Raw genomic sequence first — 27,188 nt, forward strand, 5'->3', positions numbered from 1 at the left:
CTGAGCTCATTATAGTCTTTGCCTCCTGACCCCCAAAACAAAGATGTAAAGATCAAATTTACTTCCTCTATTTCAAGTCACGTACATCTTAATATGTGCCGTTTTTATGTTGTTCTTCCTTATGAACTTCATTGTACAAATCTTCTGTCAAGATCAAAACGCCTGAAGGAGTAGGTCACAAAACTAAGTGGCATAATTGACAATCAAAATTGATAAAACAATGTTTATTGAGTAATAGCCTTAGCAATATTTCGCAGGAGAAATCATTACCATACAGTGTAGTCGACCAATATGGCGTATCGAAAGTTTGAATATCATGGTTTTAATATTAAATAAAAATTAATATCATGTGTTTCTCATATGGAGAAATATCAGTATTATCAGATCAACACAGAGCAGAAAAAACAGTGATGTATGGCTTATTTATAGTCATTTTGGTGTCCCCTATGCCACCTAGACATCATTCATCAACACCACCTCAATGTAATTATGATCGATTATCACCATCATGGTGATCAAGGTATGGGTCACTTATTTATTTCCCACAGTAATTAATCCCCATTGTAATGTAGCTATAATTGTTTTACAAAGAATATGCCGAAGCCAACCCAATTCGTATCAGTCTATTATTTAATTAAATAATTCCAGCAAACACAAAAACGTCGGTCGCAACACATAAATAGTCATGATAGCGGCGCATAATAACTTTCTTAAAAAAACCAAGTATTCAGGGTTAGCCATATATTTCCAAATGTTAGTAAATTCATTTACCTGCCTGGGTGGAAAATGCGCACAAAAAAATTCAATTTCAGACTATTTTAGTCCAAAATGACTTTTTGCTATTTGAAGGGCAGAGCCAAAGGACCAGTTTTACAATTTTAGGCTATTTTGGCCCAAAACAGGAAGCCAAAACAAGCTAAATGGCTCAATGGTAAATCCGGCCCTGATTTTGGCCCCAAAATAAGGTGTTGAAACTTGAATGGCATAGAAATATTTTAAGCACGGATTTTTAATTCCCACTGCACGGATTTTTAATCGCACTGCACGAACGAAGGCACATTAAAATAGCCCCTGCATCAAAGCCAAATTTTACAAAGCAAAAACAGGTCTACATTTCCAAAATTCAAAACGTCTGGTAGCCATTAATTACCGCTACCCACCAGTAAATTATTTTCCTTAATTTGAGGGCAAAATAAATTAAATTGCCCACCAAAATATTAAAATGTCACTTTCATTTTAGTTAGAAGTAACTAAATGATTAATGATTAAAACAGGATAATATTTTTTAACCAAAAATATTAGTGCTGTATTTTTCTGGAATGGGGAGTAAGTTTTGTATCGCTGTTTTGATGTTGTTAATTACTGTGACGTGTTATATTTGAAATTGATCATCAAATAATATATATTCTTTATCATCGTCATTATCTGCTATTATATCACCATTGTGTTATCATATATCTCGTAATAATACAAACAAAAAGTACGTATATAGTTTAATATTTTCCATTGTTTCTATGAATCCCAATTAAATAATCAGGTCTTACCTTCATGTTAGCATCACGAAATTTGTACATCCCCAACCTTACCCTTACCCTAAACTTTAACCCTATTAAACCCTAAAAACAAACCTTAGAATTCGTAATAAAGCTTACATGAATGTAGAACCAATAATGGTCACACTGGTTTGATCGCCAACATATCCGCATTGATGGCTTATCCCTTCGGGGCATTCCCTCACAAAGAAAGGAATTGTTCATTGCAGACAACGTAACTGAAGCTTTCAATTGATGTTATATATATATATATATATATATATATATAGTAAAATACGTATTGCCTCTTTGATCAAAGACATGGCAGCTAGTTGCTACATATCTTTCTTACCTATACTAATAAAGTTTGAGGTTGTCAAAACAAAATTAGTAATATAATATACTAGCCAATTCCAGTCTGCTCTTTTCCGTCTCCTTGCAAAATAAATCGGTAATCCATTGGTGTATTATGTATTGATATGAAATTTCAAAGTATTTACGCTACAACACCTACTATGAGCTGTATAACACATTTTATTATTAACATTACTTCGAATATACTTGCCCTACATAGATACTTTAACACACATGTAGTCATGGAAACAAGTCTGAGAAGTTCATAGAAATGACGTATATTCTTATTGTTGAGATCACATTATACAAGAGTTAAGCAAATTAATGCATCCCAAGAACACAAACCCATCTGTTTAATACAACCAAACAAGGCCACAATATGATGTAATAAAAAACCACTACGGCCTACATTCACTGCTTTGAGTAATTGACTCAAATGTAGACGATCCCAAAAGAATGCTCTCTGAAACATTCTGCGTATAGCTAACAATGAGGCTATTATTAAGTTGGAAAATAGTAACGGCTCTCCCGGAAATTCTACGCTGAGTAGATGGTTTTTGACGGAAATTATTCACCGCCTAAGAGCGAAATTATTCACCAAGCTCGAATTTCACGTAAAATGAATACTTTCCCAGCAAACACAAAAACGTTTTTAAAACGTTTTAAATAAGTTATATTTTGGGTTTTGGTTTAGGAAAAAACGTTTTAATAACATTAAAATGTCGGGTTATAAGGTCATGAAATCGTTTTAAAACGTTTTTTAAAATGTTTTCGAAATGTCATTGTAAACTATTTTTGCAAACATTTTTGGCCAAATATTTTGTCAACACTTAAATAACATTATGTTAAAATATTTGCACCCAGCAAACACAGAAATGTTCTTAAAATATTTTTAAAAAACGTTTTAATAACATTTAAATGTCGGGTTGTATAAAGGCCGTGAAAACATTTTAAAAACGTTATTGTAAATATTTTGGGCAAACAGTTTTTGCAAAATATTTTTTAACCCCAAAATAACATTCTGTTTAGAATGATTTGTACCATGTTTTCAAAAATGTTTTTGGAATGTTATTAAAACGTTTTTATAACCTTTATATAACCCGACATGTAAATGTTTTCTGTAAAACATTTGTGTTTGCTGTGCAGTAAATTACCAACAACTGTTATTTAATGGTATGAAAACGTTTTATACCATTAATGTACCCTTTATATAACCCGACATTTAACGTTTTCTGACAACCTTTTATAACCTTTTGCGAATCATGTCGAAAACGTTTTGTGTTTGCTGGGTTAGCTATACTGCTCACCGATTAATTAGAGAGGTTTAAAGTACATATTACTTATTATTCCGAACCCTCTTGCGCTTTGTCAATTTTGAATTTTTTACTTTTCAAATATTTTTAAGGTTAACAGAGAAATCCGTCCTTCACCCACATTTTCCTTATGCCTTATGACTGTTTACAACGGGAACAGAATAAAAAAGATTCGCTTTGAGCAGCACGTAATTTCCCAAATTTAGTACCCCGAAGGGGTTTTATGACTTGATGAAATTCTAATAAAATTTTGCCCGAGAAAATGGTGTCGACAGAAAGCAGAAATACGGAGAACACCTGTGAGTGACACATGATCGATACGCTTCAAGGCATCCCAAGAAATGTTCATTTAATAGCTAAAGTCGTAATCTATGATTACGGATGGTGTCATTGTGGTTGTTGTACTTGAGAAAATTGTTTCGTAGGGCCACACCTCACCGCAATGTAATTTTTTGCTCTACATTTTACAGAACGTTTGTTGCGTAGAATATTTACAGTTTATTTGAAATTGTTATTTCGTCCCCATTTTATCCGGATCATTTCTACAAAGTTGAAATATTTGGATTGAATAGCAAATGCATTTTTATGATTTTTTAAACCATTTCATGTTCTTGCTATTTTATTATAGATTAATATAATATATTGATATTACTGTATAGCCTAAATACTTTGCAATTGTTGTCAGTTGGGGCTGTACAAATACAAATAAGAATACTACATGTATTTCAAAATCTTAAAGTCATAATGTACGATCTTATAATATGAATTTGGTTAATTTTTTTCAAACCTGATTTTTTGGCATATTTGTAATGTTTACACATGTCACAACTTGCACCTAAATGGATTCAGCCAAATTTCTTGTGTTTGCAGGTAAACAGAACAAAGTTCGACATAAAGTCATAATTTAGAATTATGACTTTATGTCCTCCCATAGAACTGCGTGTTAAACGGCCAAAATAACAAGCAGTGTTTCTTTCACTTTACCTCGTTATTTCAGCTCTAAATTAACAGAAACCATTCCCGATAATTATTACTAGTATTATTTCAGCATTTTGAGTATATAATGACAAATTTAAAATTTGAAGGAAATCGTACATTAAGCCTTTAATATCATGTTGGCCAATATAAAATTGCGACTTGAAAGAAGGTACTTTTGTTCTACTTGTTTCAAATTTTCAAGTATGTGACTTTTAATACTTCTTAGATAAGAAAAAGATAATAGTGAATATTGTTTAACTCCTTTTCCAAGTGAGCAATTTTATGGTGTCGTTAATTGAATATGTCATATTTTATTGAAAAGTGGCATTATCAGTGCCGTGTGTATTTTGTAAATTCTTATAAAGAATAAATTGTGTTTAAGTATATTGATGATAACATTATTATTATTATTATTATTATTATTATTATTATTATTATTATTATTATTATTATTATTATTATTATTATTATTATTATTATTATTATTATTATTATTATTATTATTATTATTATTATTAATATCAAATTGCCCTATGGAGCTCAAATTTGGTGGGTGTTTGGACCTTGGAATAACAAATAAAAGTTTCAACGGTGACCTCGTCGTCAAGAAAGGTACAAATTTCAAATTGCCCCTATGGAGCTCAAACTTGGTGGGTGGGTGGACCGTGGACTAACAAACAAAAATTCCACGGTGACCTTTTGTTTAGACCTACGGTGAAGAGCTCATTAGGTCACAAAGGTAAAAATTTCAAATTGCCCCTGTGGAACTCAAACTTGGTGGTGGTGGATCTTGGACTAACAAACAAAAGTTTCCACGGTGACCTTTTCTTCAGACCAACGGTTAAGAGGTCATAGGTCAAAAAATGTAAAAATTTCAAATAGCCCCTATGGAGCTAAAACTTGGTGGGTGGGTGGAAATTGGACTAACAAACAAGAGTTTCCACGGCGACTTTTTTGTCAGACCTACGGTTGAGAGGTCATAGGTCAAAAAACACAAAAATTTCAAATTGCTCATGGAGCTCAAACTTGGTGGGTGGGTGTAACTTTGGCCAAGGAAGCTCAGATTTGCGTTCGTTAGGTCAAAGGTCAGGTTAAAGGTCATCCATGGTCCAAGGTCAGGTCAAAACCAAATTGAGAGCGAAAGTCAGGTCAAAGTGCATCATCATCATCATCATCCAACAACAACATGTGTAACCGCACTTTTTGCAAGAAACAAAGATACAAAGGAAGAATACGTGTATACTTTCCATTGTTTCCATGAAACCCCATAAATAATCCCATTAGGTTTGATCGTCAACGTATCCACACTGATGGCCAATCCCTCAGGGGCATTCCTTCACAAAGAAAGGGATTGTTTATTGCAGAAAACGTGAAAGTTGATGAAGCTTTCAATTATGTTATATATAGTAAAATAGTATAAAAAATACGCATTGCCCAAAGCCCATACTGCACGCCTCCTTGATCAAAGACATCTTGTACCTAGAAGCTAGTTGCTACGTATCTTTCTTACCTACCATATTAAAGTTAGAGGTTGTCAAAACAAAGCAAGTAATATATACCAGCCAATTCCAATCTGCTCTTTTACGTCTCCGGGCAAAATACATCGGTAAAACACATACACATTGTTGTATTATGTATTGATTTGAGATTTCAAAGTATTTACGCTAGAACACCTACTCTGAGCTTTATGCCATAGTTTACATGTACATATAGTCACGGCAACCAGTCTTACAAGTTAATTGTAATTTGTAATAAACTATAGTCTAATTGTTGAGACTACACATTACCAGAGTTAAATCCCCAGAACACAAACCCTTATCTGTTTAAAGCCATATTATAACATTTTCATGCAAAATAGATCAGTATTTCTTTGCCAAAAATGTTAGCCTTTACTGTCAGATATACCCCCCTTTAATTTTCAGCCGATCAATTGAGGCAAAGCAAAGAAAACTGGAATTTACTACCAGCGCCAATATCGCCAATACGTATCACCCCTTCGGTCATGTCACGATACGATCCTTTGTTGTGTAGATCACCGTCCCGCACACCTTTGTTTCCAATGGACATTTTATTGTGAAATTTCATTGTACAAGGAATACAAAATTCCACATAGCCCCGCATGAAATGTATTTAATTATCTTTGTAATCACTCAAAAAGCATTTTGTGTGAATTTTACATCCGAAGTAGGTGCTATTACATTTTTTACGATTAGAAATGGACGGCAATATTGAAAAACCCTCATTTTGGGCCATTTTAGACACTAAAATGCCCATAAAAAAGAATAGCACTTAGTTCGGAAGTAAAATTCACACACAATGCTACCTGAGTGAGTACAAACATAATTAAATACATTTCATTCGGGGGCTATAGCAAAAACAAAAAATGTCCTATACCTTAATGGTTATGGAACAAAGGTGCGCACGCCATGTATATACTGTGTTATGAACATCGGGTATGCGTTCGACTAATATTTCCATCGTAATGATAAAATGACGGTTCCTGCGTTTTATTCAAAATCTCGGATTTTGACAAAACTACAGCACCTAGGGTTTTGATTTTTGCACGGTATGTTGGTTTGATAAAGGACAATAATATCGTGTAAAAGTGTAGAATTGTGAAAAATATTGAGGGCGTCCTCCTCAGCAAATGTTTTAATATGACTTTAATGCAAGCCTACAATATCATTTTGTTGTAATAAAAAACAACTCGACACATAAAATAACACACAATCTGCAAGAAACTTGTGGAAACAAAACACATGTTTTTTGTCTTCTTTTGGTTCCCTGGTTTGTCGAACAATTGAGGGCGCTTTTCAAAATGGCCACCAAAATCAAATAAAAGCTTATACAAAGTACACCTTTAAACTTAAATTAGTCAGTAAACGAGGTATAATGGATCAGTTTTTGGAATAATATTGATCCCAGTGCAGTAAAATTAAGATAATTATATATTAATAGGAAGGTATAAACGGGAGGTCAAAGTTGATGGCGCTTTTCAACACAGCATGAAATCAGCCACAAAGCCACAGACGAAAGTGTTAAAAAGAATGTAATAGTTGTTTTTGATAAGAGAATGTATTAGTTGTCCCTGATGAAAGAATGAAATAGTTGTCTTTGATCATTTTAACCTCTCATCAAGTGTTTCAGAGTGCTATATAACAAGCTACTAATTCAAGATGACCACGCAAAATGGTCACCAGAATTGTACCTAAGGGCAGAATATTGACTTCATACTTTTTCGGTTTCACTGAAGTCTTTTATTAATTTGTATTAATCAATAAAACATTTTCGTGTTGCATTTGTTCATTCCATCCATTGTCAAAAATGTTTCTACTCTTATAGTTACCGATGTCTGCTCATTGTCTTTCTCTTGTTGCGATCTCTGTCTCGGCTTTTTTCTGGCTACTGCTAAGGTCTGGAATCAAAGCAACATAATTTATAAGCTATCTTCTTTATTGACAAGGTTGCATCCTCTCATTTCTCTGCACTCTAAATCTCCTAAATAGCATTCTTTCTTTGACACCAATAGACTGTGAAACAGCACGATTAGTTTTGTTCTCGATGTTGGCAAGGAAATTGTTGAAATCGCAAGACAACTTTGTCTTTGATAACTTCAACAGACTTGATACTTTATGGTAAAATGCAACAATGATTAATTCTCTTGCGCCTTAGCTTTAATATTTTGGGGATTATATTGGTAAAAATATTTAAAACGAGATCCTCATACGTAATGTCCTAACTAAAGCCATCGTGTCAATGGCATAGGCAATGATAGTTGCCTCTGCTTGTAGTGTTTGCCTTTTCAGGTGTGCTCTAGTCTTTCTCGGGATCCAATGTACCTGTTGAACTAGTTTACTATTGACTAGCCATCGTTGCTGTTTCTTACTCGCCACACAGCATCAAGACTGTTGGGAGAAATACAAGAGGTAGGGCACCCACAGTCATCGTACACGGTCAACACAATTAAAGATGCTCTGTAATTTCAACAGAAGCTCGTGACACAAAGCATGCGTTGAGAATAACAGTGACACTCAATCATCAGTTCACATTCGGTAGACATAAAAATTGCCGTCATTGCCATTGAATTATCCCATTTTATTTACAATAGAAAGAGAGTAGTAGTTGATACAAACACTGACAATTGAAGAGCTGATTTGCAAAAGGGCTTACATCCACTTTTTGAGAAAAACAGCTTTTTTTAATTGTGCAATTATTACTTGTTCAATTTGATTCATTTTGGTTTTGGATAAAGTGTTGATGGATAGAAACTAAAAAAATAGGTTTGATACAATTTTCAAGCCTTTCTATTTATTTTATTATTTAATGAAGAAGGAGGCGGCCTATATGCTTCACCCTGGCAGTGCGAAATGCGAAACACAAATTAATATATGCGAGGATAGGAAATAAACGATGCAAGCCCGAGAAATTATAATTTAAATAACCTGAAGTTGTACAGTGGTAAAGCTCTGGACCGGTAATCCAGCGACCGGGGTTCAATCCCCGCTGAGTCCTGATTTTTTCTCTCTCAATATTTTCATATGCCAGTTGTACAGTGGTAAAGCTCTGGACCGGTAATCCAGCGACCGGGGTTCAATCCCCGCTGAGTCCTGATTTTTTCTCTCTCAATATTTTCATATGCCAGTTTGCTCGAGCCCCAATCACGTCATTTCTTTTATATCGCGCCTTTTGTGGATGTAAGCCTTTTTGCTGCACATGTGACCGTACAGCTCGAACGAGCCGTAAATTCCCTTAATTGTATTTTGAGTTACAGTGTAAAATGTGTACGAAGGTCGTATGCATTGGTGACTTAGGCTGGCGCGACATCTGTCTCATTTTGATAGTCACAACACCAATCAATAATCCTATTATTGAAAAGGATAATAAGCTTCTACCTTAGATGGCAATAGAATTTTTAATAGCTCTGGTCTTTGTTTGCTTTGGCTAAATCCTGTTCAAGTGGTGGGTTTAGCATTGTATTTTGTATAGGTATGTATAACCAACAATTAACAATGAGAGAACTTTCTTGAACCTCGTTGACTTGATATGACCGCCAATCACGACTGTTTGATATTTATTGCCAGCAATGTGGAAAAAGAGACACACGTAGAAACGAAAAAAGCTACCATTTTGTTGAAGGAGCAAAGTTCAACAAACCGCTACTGGATATCGTTTGAAGTCAAATAATATACCATTTTAAAGCTTATGATGTATATTTTCTAAATACGAAATAAAACAATTTTGACCGGGGGAGGAATTTACGGCTCATTCGCCGTGACAGGTCACAATTAATTTAGCTGTTTTCTAGAAACCACCTTTGCAATCAAACTTGAGCCCATTTTGTTGCACTATGCTATGTAACTTGACTAATGCTTTCAAAATCAAAATGCCATTTTCGGCCATTTTTTGAGTATTTCCGAAGATACACATTTTGTTAGTTAAAATTAATTTTTTCAAACATAGTGACCCAAAAACAGTTCCTTTTTGTTTTAAAAGTTAAAGAACATTCAAGGCTACTATATAACATCAAAAAATTAAAATAAAACAATTTTCCTAAAATGTTATATTCATTTTAAGTTCAGATTTCCTGAAAATATACCATATCTCCGGAAGGGAAGGTGATACAAAGGTCAAACAACCACCAAAATGTGTATTTTTACCCTACCCACACTATAACGTTATACCAATAACTCAATTTTGGCCAGGGGTGGACGTAAGCCCTTTTGCATCTCAGTTCTTCAAATACAGAATGATATTGGAATTGTGGCTGGAAGCTGCTGATATCAAAGCCATGCAATTATTGTTAACACCTTCTGCACCTTTGTATCAAGTGGTTCACTTTTGTGAACCACTTGATACGGATTAATGTGAAAAGCCTTACGTTAATGTCCCAGATACCTAAACCATTTTCCTCACATTATCCATTGAAGTTGTAAAATGTTATATAAATCTTGCTGTTTTGTATTTGCTTAAATATTTGTTACTTCTTGTTTTATTTTGCAAGGAGGTCACATAGTTTGCTAGGGTTTCTGACAGCTTCTAATATTTTTAATATTACAACACAGTAAAGATACTCTGTTATTTGTTTTGTGTCACTATATACGAATCATTTCTAAAGAGTTGATATATTTGGATTGAATAAATGCATCTTTGTGATTTTTTAACCATAATTCATGTTCTTGGTATTTCAATTTCTGGGTACTCTTAAAGTCACAGGTGGGACTCCTACCATAGCCATTACCACAACCACTAATCAATTGACTAAAAATGGCAAAAACCGTTGTTACTATGGTGACAATCAATATGGCTTCTAGAGGACATCAGCCTATGTGAACTCTATGCTACTGTGTTACTGATGTTGCTATGGTAACTGTCACACCTGTGACATCTAGAGCCCTTGTGTTATGTAGCCTCCTCATTTTGTGCTCCTAAAGTGTTTTTTTTTAAACTTCCGTGGTCCGGGTACTCGCTGGTGAATTGCGATCGCGTAGAAGTAACAAGGTCGCCTACTACGCGCAGCGCCGAAGACCAATGGGTCAGCCGGCTTGTTGTCAAGTGCGTTGATCAGCCAATCAGCGTGATTGTTTATTGCTTTTGCATTTACTCTCGTGTACGCGATACGCACAGGCACGACCACGGAAGTTTAAAAAAACAAACTTTATATTCACTTTGTGTTGGTATCTCAGCAATCAGAATTCTGATAGCAAAATATAGAAAACAATATATAACATTCCTTTAAAAGGCTGAAAGCGGAAATTATACAGAAATTTGTTTCTAGGTAAATTTCATGATAAAACCATGAGATATTGTTGTTGATTCTTGTCATGTCACGTGTACAATAATGTAATCGCACACGTACTGAAATTTATATACATTTGTAGCTGCCGACACTTGATGAACGAACATGAACGTGAAACGCAGACGCGTGACGTCACGTGATGGCACTGCAAATTGCCACCACGCGTTCACATTCGTTCACCTAATTAGGATTGTGATATCTACTGTTTCAGTACGGTAAAGTAATGCTCTCCGGTTGATTATACATCAAATCACATCCAATTTGGCTACTTTTAATCGTGAAAAAGTCCACCAGAACAGTCCTAGTTCTACGACAACTCTCGAATACAAATTCTCTTTTCTGTCAAGAACAGGAACAAAGAAGCCTGGTAAAATGGAACGCGTACATATGTTTTATCATCATTTGAAGCTTTTCCCAATAACGTTGTATGGAATATGTAAAATGTTACTTACTACTAAAAACAAGACAAAATTATGAAACAGAAAAGCCTTCCTTAATAAATCCCATCTTACATTCACTTTCAATGGTATATGTGACCAGCATATTTGAGAACTTATCTAGAGGCGATTTTCAATTTCCTAGCAGTCACCCTGAGATCCTTTTGCATTAGCAGACGTTAGTTTATTATGGCGAGTAGGATGACAAGAGCCATATTTTTGTTCAATTTTAGCCATTTCTGAAAAAAAAAACCCACAATGTATTTTATCTCTTAATGTTAATGCATTGATCTGATAGAAAATGAATGAATGAAGCCAATATTATTAAATCAATATGAATTCTAGAGTTCTGGCTAAACAATGAAAGTTTTTCCACATCTCGAGATATGGCATTGGGATCTACTTCCTCTTGTGCGTCGGCTTTATTTGTCTAACTTTTTAGTGCAAACACCGCGAAGTCATGCTCCCTTACGACCTACCGTAAGTTACATCATCAGGTAAACCTCACATAATAATGTCAATATTTCCGTCCAATTTAAACATTTAATTTGTGTTATATGTAAAGTTCATAATGCACAAATCTTCTAAAAATGAAAATTAATTAAATGTTGCAATGTGAATATTGTGCATGAGTTTTTACACAATCACTGTTAATTTCAAACTAATTTTGAACGTACATTTAGTACGAACTTCTCATCTAGTGTTTGAGAGTACATGTCACGTGCATATATATCCAAATAGCTGCCAAATAGCTTTTCCTTGCAATTTTTTCCAGATTTTATTTTAAAAAGAAATCATTATTTGGTAATTTGTCAAATATTATTATCAAAATGGACTGTTCTAGTGGACACTCTTTGTCAATATGGCCTCATATTTTCCATATAATATTTTGTGTTCTTACCGTGTGTTGGTATAATCTCAGATGTATGCCCCTCCTTAATGACCATGAAACCAATACGACAGCCAAGGGCTTGTTGAACACGTACGTACACCCCAAGAGAGGGTAGGCCAGTTAGGACAAGTTCATTGAGGACTCATCTGGGCTTACAGTCTTATCTACGTTTAATAGTATCTTACAATTTGCTGATAAAAAGTATGAAAGATTGTAGTTGTAAGGTGGATAAGCATATAATTGCGATATCTGCTTATACTACCGTTCATAATATAGGCAAAGGTGGTTAAACAGAATGCGGTCATATCAGGACATAACTGCTTATACAGTTATTAGCGCCAATCCTGTTTGAAATGGGGAGGGGGGAGATATTCAGCCTGAATTGTGGCTGAAAATAACACAAATGGGCTATTTTGCCTAAAGGTGGGTGGGACATGTTCCAAGACTACCGTTATTTAAAACCATCACATTTAAAATGTTTTGTGAGCAGCACTTTGCCATGATGGTGCGCAAGCTTTATGCGCTTTGCTCGCTTGCGTGACGCTTATTCATGTCTTGCATTTGATTTATGTTTTAAAATGTTTCCATCGTGTAAACCTCACAAAACTATACTGTCACCTGATAAGGACGAGGCCCGAAAATGTGTGAATTAATTTTCCTTTACGGCATTACATTATTCGCGTGATTGTATCTTTTCTACGTTAAATGTCTGCGCAGTTTATTCTTTATAATTAGAATTAAATGGTTTTATTCACTACAGGGACTTTAATCCGACGGCTAAAAGTATACTCAGATGTTTTTTATTCATATGTAGTTAGTGCAATTTAAGTAACTACACATGCATTAGGATTCATATAAGTTCAGCAGTGCGTCTACAAGGAAGAATCGATGTAAGTAGGGCATAAACCTATCTCAACCTTTCTTTGTTATCATTAAACCTCATGTGATGTTAATCAAAACAACAGTATAATCATGGGTGAAATAATACTCTACGGTTGTTGATACATTAAAACAAGCATATTCAATTTGGCTACTTAACTACAGTAATAAACTTGTAGGCGTTTACTTTTACTTAAGGCTATCACTGTCAAGTTTACTTGAAGTTGAATGGCAGGACAGAAAGAAAGCCATTATTTCTTAATATTTGTTCTCAAACAAAAATAAAAATCATACTGGAATGGTTGGATATCAATATTTTTCAGTTGGGGCTGTAAAAAATCTAAAATTGTTCACGATATATAATATAATATTTTGAAATTTAAAAATCTTTTTGACCAATTTAAATTTAACAGTTTCCAACATCTCCTTAATTTAAATTGATTGACCAGTTGCGTAGATTTCATTTTGAAACGGGGTGGGGTGGGGTTGGATGGGATTGGAAAACATTTCTTGAAGGATAGGGAATCCAGCACTTTTGGCGACAGAATAGGTTTATGGTACAAATGCGCGAAAAGTGCCATATTGAAGCTAAACTGGTGAAATTAGATGTAAAGTGGAATAAATTCGCGCGAAGCGCCACAAACATTGGCACTTTGGGGCTACAATGGCCAAATATGGGGTTAATTTGGTCAGAAACCCACATACAGGTGTCAACATGGGGGATGATTGTATGGACCATCCCCCCTTGGCAAAGTATTGGGTGGATTTATCCCCCATCCCCCGGGACCTACGCCTATTTTGATGACAGAAAATAATATGCTCGTATGTTGTAAAATCATACAAGTTATGTAAGAATACGTTATAGCTTCGGAAATTAGTATAATATAGAAAGTTGAGTGTATTGGTAAGCAATTTGGTAACTTCCCAGCAAACACAAAACGTTTTCGACATCATTCGCAAAAGGTTATAAAAGGTTGTCAGAAAACGTTTACATGTCGGGTTATATAAAGGGTATATTAAGGGTATAAAACGTTTTCATAACATTAAAACAATATTTGCAATAACGTTTTAAAAACGTTTTCATGACCTATATATAACCCGACATTTAAATGTTATTAAAAAAAAAAAAAAAAAACATTTTAAGAACATTTCTGTGTTTGCTGGGTGCAAATATTTTAACATAATGTTATCATTTCGATTTGGATTTGGAAGATACCTTCTCTTAAATAACAGTATTCCGAACCACCAGCATACATAACTCGATGTAGAGAGTCTTTCCTGTTCAGAGGAAATATTGCAATTACACACCTTATTGCCTTTTAACAATAACCATTGACACTAGCACATATCAGAGAAGATGTAAGAAAAGGAGGGAGAACAGAATTATATCCTTGAGATAATCCCGTAGGTAATCCTGTTGCCCCTATTCATAGTCCTTTATTCTCAAGTGGTGGGTTAACCAACAATTAACAATGAGAGGACATTCCTGAACCTCGTTCAGTTGGGGATGATTTAGAGTGACCGCCAAGTATGACCATTTGATATTTAATACCAGCAATGTGGAAAAAAAAAGAAATAATGTAGTGCCAAAATAATGTACCCTTTTACGGAAGGAGCAAAGTTTAACAAGTTATAACTCCGCTTCTGCAGTACGAATGTCAGCGGCGAATGTCAGGTTATTATTTCCCAGTCTTTAAAAAAATTGCAGGCAGAGGTGGGAATCGATCTCAGTACCTCCCGGTTAAACAGCACTGTGCAAGACCACTAAGCCAACTAAATATCTGTTGCGAGATGTGTGACATTAATCTTTGATATTGCTTAATAGAACAAATCGCGGAATTAAATCAGTAATAAAAGAAGTAGATTCTTATATAGCGGTCAAATTGGATAAAAGGGGAAATATTTGTCCCTGCTCTAAAGAAAATATAGGTTAGAAAATTATCAAATAAATTTAAATTAAAAATTGAGATTTTATATTTATTTTTTTTACGAGGCGGCATTATCACAGACAAACACTGTATAAGCTAAAAACTCGACCCACATCACTAGATGCTGTCATAGCTCAATGGTAGAGCATCAGACTGCTGATATCAATATCGTTGGTTCGAGTCCTCCTGCCAGCAATGGTTATATTTATGATTTTAATGCTACGCTGTGTTCAATTTTGTTCGTTTATTTATTTATTTATTTATTTATTTATTTGTTTTTGTTTATTTATGTAAATAATTTGATATATTTGAAAGAGGTATTTATAATCCTATGGGGTCATTTTGAACCCCCACCCCCTCCCAAATTGCCAAACGCACAACACCTATGAGTTTGCATCATGCATAATGATCAGTACGTCCATGTCATCATCATAAAAAAACCATTCTATGTCCCGTTCTATGTATACCTGACGCCGGCAACTAGACTACTATAAAAAATAGTATCACATCTTTCCTGCTCAATCAAAATAATACTTGCAAATAGATCATAGTTTACTAATCTAATCAGGTGGATGTGACTTCATAAGAGCAATGTCGGGGATTATAGATCACAATTTTTCAATCGATGTAGAGAGATGAGGTCCCACCAACATGTTGTAGTGTGTTTTCATACAAAATGTTTTAAAACGTTTTCATGACCTTTATATAACCCGACATTTTAATATTATTAAAACGTTTTTACCTAAACCAAAACCCAAAATATAACTTATTCAAAACGTTTAAAAAACGTTTTTGTGTTTGCTGGGTTACACATGGAACCTATGTGCGTATACGCTTACGAGATAAATTCAGTATTTTGGAAGTGGTGGCTCAACATTGCCGTTTTATTCGGTAGTTTTATTATTGCTGATATCAGGCCGTAAGACTGAGTGACAATGATTAACTGACATTCCTCATGAAATGATCATGTGAATTAGACTTAGATTGTTTTCGTTGTTGCAAGGGATTAAAGCTGCCCGAGCGAAGTAAGTTATTAAAACGTTTTTACCTAAACCAAAAGCCAAAATATAACTTATTAAAAACGTTTTTGTGTTTGCTGGGTTTGGGCGGAACGAACGTTCTTAATCTACTCACTAGACCAATACGCTGGACATGATCCTCCCACTTTAGCAATGGATATGTCAAAGATACTGAAAATTATCAACCAGTTCAATATCCTTACCACTTATAGATAAATGATTTAGTTTTTAAAACGTTAAGAGAAAGCTTATTACTTTGTAACCATTTTCAACATTATCTAAATTCTCATTCGGTGCAGTACACATTTCATCAGTAGAGTTATTTGAATATGTAAGTGCTGTATCACACCATGTGCACAGTCTTACAAGTGACACTACTTGTCAAATCGCTCACAAAGAAAACAAAAATGGTCCCAAGATGAGGGACTCCAATAGTAATACAATTTTATTGGACATTGTTCCTTCAACTATGTAAACCAAGTAAGCTCCAATTCCCGAATGCTAATGTCAAAGAGCTTTTTCAGTTAGAGATCGTGATTGACGTTATCGAATACTTTCCGTAGGATGAACATTACTATTCCAGTAGCTTTATTCTCCATCATGCCAGTCAGGATGTGATCTGTAACATCAATTCAATTAGGGTGCTTTGTGTCGAATGCTTTGGTCTAAAGACTGACATTACTTGAAAGAATGTTATTTTCCTGTATGTGAGTGTTCATTTCTTCATGAACTAATCTTTCCCGGATCTTTGACGACAATGTATCAATATTGGCCGGAAATTATTTAAGTCATTCTTGTCGCTACCCTTATGTATGTTATGTTATGTTACTCTGGCCTCCTTACACTCGTTTGGTACTTTGCCAGTCTTTAGAAAAACATTGCATATGTGTGTTAAGAGAAGTGTAATGAGCGTGAACCTGATATGGATTCCAGAGGGAGTGTACCTGTAACAGACACAGCCACCAGAAAAGGACCAGCTCAGATCGCGCGCCAAATAAGTTTGCAGTTCAGAAATTGCATTTTTTCTCAGGCTTGAAAAAAATAGGCAGAGGTGGGAATCGAACCCGGGACCTCACTTTTATAAAACTCAGTGCGTTACTACTAAGCCAACTGAGAAGCTGTGAGAAGTTTGATAGTAATCCTTGATATTGCTGAATAGAATAAATCAATACTTATAGGCTTATTTATCTAATGTACGATGCTATTCAAAATTAATAGTAGGGATGCCCACTCTCAATACAGTTTCCACTAGAACGATTTTTCATTTACTGTGTGCGTGCACTCACACACGTATTGTCTATGGAGAAACTGATCGATACAAGAAATCCCAGGCATGTTAAATGGCGTACATACTTGTTTTGATCCAAATGTAGGCCTATAGCAGGGTGTTTCAAGAAATTCCTGATTCCACCAGAAAACATTCACCAAACTTTTTCCTGTTTGGTCAGTAAATAGAGAGGACCTTCCTGCATGAAGAGATCAACTTTTTTAATGAAAAATTTAATGAGATGAGAACTACAACAGGTTGAAGTGACACCATTCCGTGCATCAGGTGTTCAAACGCAATTATCTCCGAATTTGGAGTGAATCAGACAAGCAAACTTACATACTCATAAAATTTAACTATTTATGAAGACAAAATTTGTAGGATGTTAAGAAATTTAAGAATGTTTAAGCCTACCGCGGCCCATCTCAAATCATGCACTTCCCCGTGCACTTCTCACTACCATGTCCATTTCATAGGGAGTATAAAAACCGGGGACCATCATGGCTTCCATGCACACAGTGTATTGCTCAATGTAGTAAAGATAACCTTTGAGTTGGAGCAAATTTCTCAAAATTGGTAGTGATTAATGTTACCAAACTTATGCCATGATGAAATATATTAATTTTTGAAGATAAAATGTGCTGACCTTAAAAGATTGAACAATGTTTAAGACTACCGCTTTTCATTTGAAATAATGCACTTATTGTTCATCTCCTCTATGGAGATATTTTCCATGGCGGCCATCTATGATCATGCTTGAGGTTTCAACAAACAAACCATGGGTTTTGAGGTCTTATAGTTTTTGTTGTATGTCAACAAAATCGATTACATTTTCAGGATGATCTTATTTTCATGTTGTTATAAGCAAATATAATGTTCCAGATAAGATAGTTAATAAATACATTAAGAAAAAGTACCTTAAAGTTGCACTTTCTGTTAGTATTCCTTTTTGGACTTTAACTTTTTAACATGTTCTAGCAGCCCTATATAAAACCGTGACACTCGAAAGGCCATATCTCTGGAATGAAACGTCCGATTAAGATTATTTAAACGCCAAAATGTTTCTTTCATCAATTCCCATCCAATAAGTTAGGTCTGAATCAATTTAAAAGTACTTCAATTTTTAGTGGACATGCCTATTAATAGATGTTCCATAGTGCCTATGAACTAGGAATATAATGTGAAATAATTATCAATCGACAAATCAATCAAGTTTTAAGTTATTAACAATCAATAATAAACCGATAAGTCAGTAAATAAATAAATAGGCATAGGCCTAAATAAATAGATAAATACATAATGCAGAATGCAGTTAGTAATCAATATGGGTCTTTCACTGTGCTCACACCACCATGATAAACTACTGACCATGCTGACTGTATCCCTGTAGGATTATCTACTGACCAGGTGCTAAACAACTCAGTAAAGTGGATGCTTTTACAGTACCCAATCAAGTCTATATATCAAGGTCATAGCAGGGCATTTACAAAGAATGGTCAAAGGTCAACGTTTTCAAAGAAGTAAAGTATAGATGTTGACGCAAGCTTTCGTGCGGGAAACATAAAAACATACTCGCCAGTCGTGGCCTTTCCAGACGCAAATTTGTATGTTGTTACAAGGAATTCAAAGTAATTTAACATCAAGTGACCCACATAGAGGAATACGACATGTATCGTGAGCCAATCTGCATTCTGTTACCTGCAAAAGCCGACGATCAGGTAACAATTCTAAAAGCAGCGTGTCTATATATTCGCGTTAATTTCATGATAAGCTTAAAACGCATTGAAAACGCCAAATTGCAGTCACAAAATATAAAATATTAGTAAATCACCAAAGCAAATGGTAACGTAGGTATGTGGAAAAGAACTGCAATAACTATAACAAACTATGTGCCCAAAGAGTTGTCGTTTTTGAAATATTACCAAAAATATCAAATTTTGGGGAAACGCCCCAAAATTTAAAACAAATACGAACCTTCCAAAATAAATAGATATTCGCACTCGGCGGCCGAGTGACTACGTGATATTTGGGGTAACTCGTTGCTTCCGCTCTCCAGATACCTGTACTTCAAATTCGCCCATACCCCACGCCTTAAGGAATTTTTGTGGAAGCTGAGAGTACACCAGACATATCGAATTGCATTCTGAGTTTTAGTGAAGGCCTTTTGGGTTTTGAGTTTCAGCTAGATGGGCAAAAAAAGATACGCGTACAAACAGAATACTTGTTTTCTATTGTTTCAATGAAATCCCATTAAATAATCACATCAGGTTTGATCGCCTACGTATCCACACTAATGGCAAATACCTCCGGGGCATTCCCTCACAAAGAAATAGATTGTTCACTGCAGACAAGGTGATGGTTGGTGAAGCTTTCAATTTATGTTATATATAGTAAAATGCGCATTTGCTTAAAGCCCATACAATACACGCCTCTATGATCAAAGACATCTTGTAACTAGAAGCTAGTTGCTGCATATCTTTCTTACCTACACTATTAAAGTCTGATGTCAAAACAAAGTAAGTAATATATACCAGCAATTTCCAGTCTGCCCGTTTACGTCTTCGGGCACAATTGATCTGTAATACATCAGTGTATTATATTGATTTGAGATTTCAAAGTATTTACGCTACAACACCTACTATGAGCTGTATAACACATTTTATTATTAACATGGCTTCCAATGTACTTGCCCTACATAGCTACTTTAACACACACGTAGTCATGGCAACAAGTCTTAAGAGGTCATAGAAATGACGTATATTCTTATTGTTGAGATCACACATTATACCAGAGTTAAGCAAACCAATGCATTCCCAGAACACTAACCCTCATTTGTTTAATACAATCAAACAAGCCCACAATATGATATTTGTTGTAATAAAATACCACCTCAGCTTAGATTCACTATCTTGTGTAATTGACTCAAATGAAAAAGGCGATCCCAAAAGAATGCCCTCTGAAACATTCTGCGTATAGCTAACAATGAGGCTATTATTAAGTTGGAAAATAGCAACGGCTCTCCCGGAAATTCTATGCTGAGTAGATAGTTTTTGACGGAAATTATTCACCGCGTTAGATTTGATATAAAATGGATACTTTCAGCTATATTGCTCTCCAATTAATTAGAAAGGTTTTTGTTGCTATTTACTGTCGTAAGAACGTAATTCGTAGGGCACACAATCTTCGCTAAGTATTGGATTGCGCGCTAGGCTACCAAATTAACCTGATTAAACCACAAAATATCACATCATCAACAATAGCAACGACGACCATGAAGACATAATAATAACATTAGGAATATAACCAAAATAACCGATACAATAAAACACGGTAACTGTATTCTTTATGTTTGAGTCGTTACAAACCTTGATTTCAAGGTCACTTAGGTTGGATCTACTGATATGTCTTCACTTCAGGGATTTTGACATAATTCTGATGCACTGCATTTTGTGGTTTGTTTGTTTTTACTTTACCTGAAGGTTTTAAACAAAGAGTGCAAAAGACAAGGATTGACTTTCTACCTACGTCGTACGTAATAATGTCCCAAATTGTTTCATGACTTTTGACAATTTTAATAAAACTTGGTCTATACTGTTCATCTCATTTAGCCGGAGGAAAAAGGTGTCGACAGAAAGCAGAAATACGGAGAACACCTGCAAATGACATATGATCGATACGCTTCAAGGCATCCCAAGAAATGTACATTTTATAGCCCGGGTTTATAGCTAAAGTCATAATTTATGATGTCATTGTGGTTTTTGTAGGTCGAGCAGGATCTACAGGGTCATGCCATAGTTTTAGGGAGAGCGCGTTGGCGCAGCGGTTGTTCGATCGCCTTGCACCACTGAGGTCCCGTGTTCAAGCCCCGGCCGTCCCAAAGGACTGTATGTGCACTTGGTTTATCCCGATTCCATGCTCGATCTCGCAGGTTTTCTCCGGGATCTCCGGTATCCTCCTGCTTTAAAAAAAAATCGGTGATTACTTGTTTGGTTATCAAAACTTCCTTCACCCAGTGGAATTTGTGGAGCTGCACAGATACTTGGTGCATGTTACAATCTAAGTGCGGATAGGTTTGCGCCATGTTCGGCTGCAACTGGCCTAGTTGATCCGATCTGATTGTGATGATACGCCATGGCATCGAAATTACAGCGCATTGAATCCTCGAAGATCTGGAAAATTGGGCTATATAAATCCGAAATTTCTTTATTATTTATATTATTCAATAGCAATGTCAATTCTCACAACAAACCTTTTTGAGTTATATAAATCGAGTGTTAGAGTTTGCTTTAAAGTTGAAGAGGCAAATCAAAATAACAAATAAAGGAATTCGTGGGAAATGCGGTGATTTATTACTTCAGTTGTAGGAAATGTTGATATTATTTGTGTGAGGGTGTAATGATTAAAATGCCCACGTAGAGATGTGACTGCGGATGCAAAAGGATCTCTGCTAGGAAATTGAAAATCGCCTCCAGGTAGATACTTAAATCATTCTCCTCACATCATCTTTTGAAGGTGAAGGTAAGATGCATTTTATTATCAAGAAAGTTTTATCTTTTGGTAAACTTTAGGGCATAAACCTATCCCAACCTTTCTTTGTTATCATTTATTCCCATGTTACATTTTACATTTTCATATTTCATCTTTAATACACGGCTTTTGACTTAACCACTAGCAAGCTATGTTAGGACATCTATGATACTAACATAATGTGCAAAAACAATATGAAAAAAACCCAAAAAAACCCAGTTTTTCTTTACATTTATAAATATCTGTGTAACACATATTTATAAATTAAAAGAAAAAAATTAAAAGGAAAAACAATGACAAAGTTTAACAAACTACCGTAAAAATGCTTTATTGTCCGAGCAACTCGTTAATATGCACAATGCTTTTAACGAATTTTTTTACGGTATGTGAACTAAATGATCGGATCATCTGAAGTCAACAGTTTGATAGCATCTGGGTGCTACTGTCATTTAAATGCAAATCCAAGTTGAATACCCTTCTCAAAATATTTAGTGCATATGTGCTAATATTAATTAATATTGATTGACCTACAGTTCTTAGAAAAGATAAAACTACTATAATTTTAAATATTTAAACAAAATTGGGCCTAAAATGGTACATAAAAGAGTGAAAAAATTCTACAAAAATGACATGTCGTTGATTATTTTGATATGTGGCGCTACAGAAAGAAAGCAGTTTTTCAATTATTGTTCTTGATATTGAGCCGTGCTTTCTGAATACTTCTGCACCTGTGTGTGAATATGAGTAACACTATACTTTGTCTTGTAATCGATTGCCTTATAACATCGCGGTTTAATATCAAAATATTTCATTTTTAAATTTGTCTTGTGACATCTCGCCAGAACCTTCACGATTTATTAATTCAGGTCCTATAGTTTGTATACTTTCTTAAACACACAAAATATAAACCAGACAGGTCAACTAATAGCACTCTTAACGTGGGTCTACTTCTCAGCGTAGTGATAAAAGCCTAACATTTCCCGCCTATTACGAGCTGATTAAACTATAAGCATGATTATGCATGATATTCACTCACTTCACATTAAATTATTGAGTAGTATGATGTTTGGTCGAAAGAAAACTTACCCAAGCCTTGTTTTTATTGTACATGCCATCAGTAATAAATATGTAGCGTCACGCTTTAGCAGTGCATTTAACCTGAACGTGGGTTAATAATGGCATTTAGTAAATGCAGAAAGAAGATCAACTTGAGTTTTCGGAAATGGTTAAGGCTATCGTATCACACATAAACCACGATTCTTGTTTTTATAATGCACGATGTTGACATTATATGGTGTCATTATCAAAACGATGCATTTATTCATTATTGTAACATAGTCAACATCATTAATGGCAAGAAGATACCATATGTTACCACTTGCAACAGGTTCGTTTGAATATTTCAAACATCAGTTTTATGAAAGAATTATTACTGAATAAAATGTTTATGGCAAACTTGTCTTACGATGTCGTACACCAATTTTCTCACAGAAGTTTATTTTGCAGATGTTCATCAAACTGATTATGAAATAGCGCACCCAGTGACTTTGAACTAGTATGACTTTGTGCTGATGCTATTAGAATTTTGCGTTTCCGTGCAACGTAATTGTCATGGCTTAATAGCGAAAAATAGAGAGAAGTAACAAGCAATGACGTTAACCCATCATACATTCTGAAAAGTGTCAAGTTGATAATATCTTATAAATCAGGAGGCTGATCAGAAAGAACGATTTCCGGGAAAATGAGTACATGAATCAGGGGAGGAGTAACCAAGGACAATCATTCATATTATTGATAAATGTTTCAGAGGACAATACTTTTTCACACCAAACCAAAATTTCTCAACGAAATATCACGTGAGCACATACTAACCTCCGATGCAGAAACATCAAATTTGTACTCCATTTTCCCTTGTAGACTTCACAATGTTATTAAACCATATGGAAAGGTTTCTATACAAAGACGATTCTCTTATAAGCCATCTATTTACATCTATATTACTATTTTCGCCTGTTTTGTCATACGGTTGTAAAATCAATGAACTATGACTTTTTTAAAAGAGCACTTACAAATTGATATGTCATTAAAAGATACTTGCCAACATATGCAAAACAAATAAACAATAAATCAATCAAATTAAATCAAACTAAAATAAATTAGATTAAATTGAATTGAATTAAATAGTTCGACTTTTTATACCCGTTTGGTTGTTCCTTTAAAATAACACCTATGAGCCATCTCAGCCATCTTCTGCTTTCATTGATACCTAAATCTCCTTCAGCAACTGTACGTCTGACGATGATAATGAAGCTCATCCCTGGAGGAAAATGGTCATTAACATGACATTTGCTCCGTAACTTAATCATCATTGCGTCTCGCCTTGTAGCATCTGTAACTTTAATTTAAGGAAAAGGATGTGAATTGATACTGCTGATATGGTGATTATGTAATAGTCTACCCTAATTTAGGAGTACAGAAAAGTTCTTGAAATACAACTTTCAAGGAGATATAATGTTATACCATAATTACAATATAAGTGGAGAGGGATATATCTTGGTGGAAATTGAATGGCAGTCATGTGTACCATTTCAAATTACATGCCACCTTTAGTAAATAAATTGATCTTAGTTAAGGCAAGACTGAACAGGTTGAATAGCTAAATAGTGCAAATGTCATAATTTTGAGTTATTTCCAGATTAAAATACTTTAAAAATAAAGCCTATTATTTGCTTTTAATTTGCTCAATCGGCCATTTGGTTCTCAAGCAACAGCAAATCAAAGCGAGATCGATGACGCTAAAAACATTTTTCCTACGGCGATTGATACAAAGTATTTCTTTTGTTTTTTATTGTTTTTCAAAGGGCGATTTTTAACAAAATTCAGAGATAAATGTAAATTATAATTAATTTTACAAAGTATTTTCTATGCCAATGTTGTCTAATTATTAAAATAACTGGTAATAACTGATGGTAAGTGTTTAAATTTTTTTTTAATCCATCACGAAAATGACGAACATGACGAAAATGTCAACCGATTTAATAATACGTACACTACTTGTTTTTTGTATTCTATTGGGCATTTTTTAACAAATCCAAGATGGCTGCCGTTGCCATGGCAAATTTTCCGTTAAAAATCTTATTTCTCACTAAGATATACATTTATAAGTTCAGTCTTGCCTTAAAGCCATATTATAACATTTGCTGAGGAGAACGCCCTCAATATATTTTTAAGTTCAGGTTTTTATACGATTGTAATGTACTTTAGTAAACAAAGATTCTCTGCAAAAAATCAAGACTTGAGGTGCTGTAGTTTTGTCAAAATCCGAGATTTTGAATAAACCGCCGGAACCGTCGTTTTATTATTACGATAGAAATATTAGTTGAACGCGTATGCGATGTCAACACAGTATTACCATATTATTATTACAACCGCCGGAGTAACATGCATTGGCGCTAGTAGTAAATTCCAATTTTCTTTGCTTTACCTCACTTGTTCGGCTCAAAATTAAAAGGGGACATATCTGACAGTAAATGCTAACATTTTATTGAAAATTCCGTATTTTACGGAATATTTCAGTTTTTTTTACTTTAGGGTTTTTACAGAATGTTTATATTTGATGTTGATTTTGTTTTAAATTTTTGATCCAAACACAAAGAAATAATTCCTACATCGGAATTTTTAAATGGTACTCCATCTTTCATCAGCGAGTGAGTGACTTCATCAAGTCGTGATCTTCTTGACCTTTGAAATAATCACAGACTCCGAGGTAGGAATTATTTCTTTAATTCCGAGGTAGGAATCATTTCTTTAATTCCGAGGGAGGAATTATTTCTTTAATTCCGAGGGAGGAATTATTTCTTTGTGTTTGGATCAAAAGTTTAAATCAAAATCATAATTTACACAAACACAGATGAACTTTCATGAATGATCTCAGAATGTACTGCTTTCCCCAAGCTACATACACTTTAGCTCTAGAACCCTCCTAAGATTTTTATCCGTCATAAAAAACGCACGCGTTTACGCCCAAACGCCCTGAACTAATCGTAGATCCATCCGTTGCGCTCATTTTAGTGATAAAATGTTTACCTTACCCGGGGTAGGACTGCCTATCAAAGACGACCATATGTGGAGGGGCTGAGGCCCACCATTGGTTTCTACAGAATTTCTCTCTTGTAAAATAATTCAAAGAGCTACTGACTTTTTACTTGTTAGTGGAAATAGTTATTTCCTTTTATATTTAGGAGAAAGTTCAGTGGAAATCGCATATTTGTAGACCAATTTTGACTATAATTTTGTACATAGCCAGAGTTTCCCAAATTTACATGGACATCCTCACATTATGATGTCATAGAGACATTAGGTGGGTGAATGTTTTTACTTATTTTGGTATCACTGGATAGAGGAGACCATGTAGCTATACATTGTTAAATATAACGGTATAAAAATATGACGTTTATAATTGAAAATTAGGGGAGTTGCAACACCCCCATCCTTTGTAGTCCGTGTTACATTTTTAACAGTAGGGATGTCACAGTGGCTGCACAATAATTATGCCACACTGTGCATATAAGCATAACTGTGAATTGAAAAGTGCGCGCATGAAAGTTGGCCAATTTTGGAAAACATCCATGTTGAAAAATGGATTTCCTCATCTGTGCTATTTATCCCAGTTTTTGCATTTTTAATATATGGTGTATGAAATCTTTCTGAGGCTACCATCGTTCTTCAAAAAATAAATATTGCTTTGTTTAAGAGTTATTGCCCATTTTTATGGATTGTTTGAGATCGCTCATAAATCAATAAAATAGGACTATTGAAATCAAAGGACCTACTACCATTTGGCTGAAATACTAATCTTTCTTAGTTATCATAAAGCATATTCATGTAGAAACATTAAATAACATGTTTCTGCTGCGCTTATTTTTGATGTGATATGCCTATGAACAGTGTAGGTAGGTGTTTCCCAAACATCAAACATCTTACTTAAAGTTGTATTCCTGTTTAATAGACAGACTAGACGCGTACCCTGAAATGAAACATATAGATGGATACATGCGCTGCTAGGTGTTATTTGGGATATACAATGTCCAGTGGTTATTAAAAAAGCCCAAGTTACTTTGCTTCAGTTAGATCGAATCGATTTAGTGTTGGGTGCTTCATGTACATGACCAGAATGAGCTGATAGTTGCAAATGTTCCATGACGTAAAGCAACGGTAAGATTACCAATTAGTACTGGTTAATTCTTGTTATTAACTTTAGCGTCAT

The sequence above is a fragment of the Amphiura filiformis genome, chromosome 1, assembly GCF_039555335.1.
Source record: "Amphiura filiformis chromosome 1, Afil_fr2py, whole genome shotgun sequence".
NCBI lineage: Eukaryota > Metazoa > Echinodermata > Ophiuroidea > Amphilepidida > Amphiuridae > Amphiura > Amphiura filiformis.